Source organism: Camellia sinensis, chromosome 8 (genome assembly GCF_055761805.1).
Source record: "Camellia sinensis isolate YWXY chromosome 8, ASM5576180v1, whole genome shotgun sequence".
NCBI lineage: Eukaryota > Viridiplantae > Streptophyta > Magnoliopsida > Ericales > Theaceae > Camellia > Camellia sinensis.
In genome coordinates, this window is record NC_138968.1 from 92,147,715 (window position 1) to 92,151,930 (window position 4,216).

General features: G+C 34.6%; 1 long non-coding RNA gene across 1 annotated transcript; it reads right to left on the reverse strand.

Annotated features, from left to right (window-relative positions):
* Positions 1–251: 251 nt before the first annotated feature.
* On the reverse strand, positions 252–2,885 carry LOC145797017 (uncharacterized). Its single transcript, XR_014337941.1, has 2 exons — positions 1,096–2,885; positions 252–994 (listed from the first exon to the last, which is right to left on the reverse strand). It is a non-coding gene; the product is annotated as an uncharacterized LOC145797017 (long non-coding RNA).
* Between the last annotated feature and the right edge of the window lie 1,331 nt (positions 2,886–4,216).

The following is a 4,216-nucleotide window of genomic DNA, read 5'->3' on the forward strand; positions in this document are numbered from 1 at the left end:
AAAAAATTCATATATAACATCAAATTAATATTTCCTATAAAAATTTCATACAAATCAAGTATAGTCCAATCTCAAAAATATAATTCCATAGATAACAGAGGATTAAACATAAGACTTAACTAAGTGAAACTCAACTTCAGATGGTCCATCTTCATCAACTTCAGATGGTCCATCTTCGTCCATGGTGGTTAATCTTCATCAAGCCAAAATCACAAGCACGATTGGAAAAATAAGTGAAACTCAACTTCAAATGGAATCCAATAATTGTGAGGTAGACAAAGAAGTTTGAACATTTAAAATGGCCCTAAATATAAAAATTGACTAAGATACGTCTAATTTTGAAACATATTAAGGATAAACATAAGACTCAACTAACCTATCCCCCACTGGTACACATCAAATTGTAATACCAACATTTCTGCCGATGTGATTCTGTTAGTGCATTACAAAGAATTAGCAAGATTTTCAAAATAATAATAAAATTGTTAATTCTAGTAAGGCAGTGAATGTGTGTACCTACAATTCATCTGTAGAGAAATGAATTGTAGTGATATTTGTAGAGAAATGAATTGTGTGTACCGGTAACAAGCTTGAATCACATAAATCATCTGTAGAGAAATGAATTTCATTGCCCTTTCCACCTAATGTTTCCACTTCTATTGGAATTGCTGACGCGGGATGATCTCTAAATTGCGGTGGAGGAAGCCGGTCTGCATCTAGCACTTCATAACATGCCTCACATAAATCAAAATCAGGGCAAACAGTGCAATGCCACCTCTGCCTAAGTATAGGAACAGTTGAACAACCATCACAACAGTATTGAACTAATGATGTAATAGAGTCTTCTTCAACCATGATCTGAGTATTTCCAGTAGCTGAGGTTGTCACATTGCCAGGCACAGGAATTGGTGCTACATTCTCCACCATGTCATCTGTGCCTAACATAGTTTGTTTTGGAAATGGAACCTGAAGCAACCTTGAAGATATAGCCAAGCTGAAGAAAGAAAGCGAGGCAAAAGAAAAAGAAAAAGAAAAAAATAAGTTAATAACTGGAAAATAGAAAGAAGAAACGAGTAGTTAAGGACATACATATACCTGCTAGTGTCTAAACAGCCTCATTGGAGAACATAAGTTTCTTCAATAATGAAACAGCAGGGGCAACAGAGTGCCCTCCTGCATCCTTTCCATGCAAAGCAAGACACTCGGCATAACAATAAATTAGTTTCACATAGGATATAACAATGTTGTTCATTGTTTGTGTGTCAGGCTACTCTGTGTCCAAAATTACCCATAATACTTGCATAAGCCCATCCACTACTTCCAAACTTGCACAAGGTGATAGCAGTTGAGCAATGGACAGCAAAACAATATGTATAGTGAAGTATGTAAATGAAAACCTTCTTCAGAATTAGATGCCTTTGATCCTTCTAACTTTAATACTGTAACTAGGGATGGCAATCCAACCTGGTTACCATGTATCTGCCCTGCCACACTCTAACCCTGATGGGGGTAGCTTTGGGGTATAGTTAAAGGGGGGGGTAAAGGTAGGTTAGGGATGCATTATCTAAGCCTGACTAAGGCTTAGAGTGGGCCTCGGTAAACAATGAACCCATCCACGTCTATTATGCAACAATTTGCAAAATCTGGTGTATAGCCTCTATTCCTATTCTGATCTATAACATATCAGCAACTAACAGAATCTTCTTTTCATTCCTTTTTTTCAAAGAAAAGGCTCTCGCTTACATGCAGCCCATATTCAAATTGCATAGTATAAATGAGCAGCCTGTCTCTCATGCAAAGTCCACTTCATCCTAGAAGCTCAACTAACAAGTTAAAAGATTATTTTCTATTAATGCAGACTATTACGGTTATATATGGATTCTAGTTGCAAGAATTCAAATATCATCCAATTGCCTCTAGTTATATGGCCTACAGTTAAGTGCTACAGTGTCATAAAATGTTTTGGATACAACCATGGTAAATTGTTATAAAGTTTAAAAATGCCATACAAGCAGTCATGACAAATCAAGATATACTAACATCACAATTGACCTTTTAGCACCATGAGGGCTTTAAGAAAGCATGTAAAAGTAACCATAAAAGTAACTTCTGAAACCAGTGACTGAATGATAAATTTCAATTGATTTAGCATTAGTGAAATCAATACTAATGGTCTAAAAGGAAAAATATAGAAATATTCAAAGCTAAAGTGAAGCACCACCATAGTCCTTAGTGGTTGTCAATGCTATTAGATTGAAAAACCATGATATATCTAAGTAACATTTGGGGACAGAGTTTACCAGTGATCAATAAGGTAGCAAGTACGAAAAAAGGAAAGTAATCAACGGACAGGGAATTGTACTAATAAATAATATGTTTCGACAAGGTCATTTAACAATGTTAGCATCGCTTTTCATGTAAGTTGGAAGCAAAATTTGATAGTTAAACAGAGAAAAACAAACAAGATGGTTACTAGGTTATTCATCAAATTTACCATGATTAACAGAGTTGGAAAACCAGTAGAGAAAAGAACTCAAACTGGGACACTATTTATGTGTGGGGCTTAATTAGGCATATCAATCACCAACCTTTAAAGGCATCACTTCTAGATTTTCATGCCTCGAAAGAAAAGAAGGCTATATCTCTAATATTTACACAAGCTACCTTGATGATCATGAATTAACTCAAACGGAGGTGGTAGCGGCGGCGGTGGTGGTCGCAGCATCACGATGGCGATGGCGATGGCGATGGCGATGGCGGAGGAGGAGGAGGTGCTCTTATTGCTGGCGAACGCGAGAAAGAGTGGCGGTGAGAGAGGGAGGGAAGAGGAGCAGCGGAGACGGAGATGGTGAGAGAAGCTGAAAATAGAGAGAGAGAGAGAGACGCTGGTTATTTTAGGGTTTGGTTTGGAAACAAAATATATATATCATTTTACACAATTTACTACTAAACAGTTTGGTCGTCAATTAATTTTTGTAAATCCCTCCAAACTTTGAAATGTCTTCATTCAAATATTTTAGTTCTTTGGCAATTAAAGTATGTTTTAGTCGTTAAAAACAAATTTTTGACGACCAACTTTTGGTCACCAAAGATAAGAAGTAATTTTTTGTTTTTCATTCGACGACTAAATAATTTTAATAGCCAAAACTAACTCTACAGCGACTAAAATATGTTTTAGTCGCTGAAAATAAATTTTTGGCAATCAATAAAAAGTAATTTTTTGTTTTTCATTCGATGACTAAATAATTTTAGTAGCCAAAACTAACTCTACAACGACTAAAATATGTTTTAGTCGCTAGAAATAAATTTTTGGCGACCAAACTTTTGGTCGCCAAAGATAAAAAGTAATTTTTTGTTTTTCATTCGGAGACTAAATAATTTTAGTAGCCAAAACTAACTTTACAGCGGCAAAAAAAAATAAAAAAAAAAAATATTGTTGCATATTTTGCGACTAAAAATTTTTTTAGTAGCCAATTGTGACATTTTTAGCGACTATTTTTTTTTAGTCGCTAATAATCAATATACCCCAATTAAAAAAAATTAGTAGTTAAATCTTGTATTTTTGCCAACTAATATAATTTTTGGTCGCCAATTCCATAACTTTTGGCAACTAAATTTTTTTTAGTCACCAAAAGTGTAATTTCTTACCGTGCCCCCCAATAGCAACCATTGCCACATGTTGTCCCTCTTTTCCCATTTTCTTTCCTTTTAATTCCATCAACCCTCAACAATACACCATGCTCCATTACTAAATCCCCAAACAATAGCACAAAAAAATAATTATTCCCATATATGTATATATTAGAGAAAGAAAGGTTCGAGCAATAGGAAGAAATCAGAGATAAATATGTAATTACCTCTTGTTAAATTTTTCAAGATACAAACACGTTTAGTATATTTATTGAAAGTTAGTGTGATAACCCAACCGGTAATTCGCTTAATTATACATGTGTTTATGTGTTTGATATGAATTTTTAAGTTTAAGTATGGGAATTATATGATTTTAAGTTTGTATTTGTTGAATGTAGAAAAATTTGTTGCAATTGGAACCTTGAACTAAAAATTATAAGCCTTAGAGGCGCGATAAACCAAAACCAACTTCATATCTATGATTAGCATGATTTTTAAAGCCTCCGGTGAAATTTTGAAAAATTACGAACAAGTCGAGAGGAGGTAAACTCCTTCAATTTGTCTGCCCCTTCTTTCCACCCTTTTA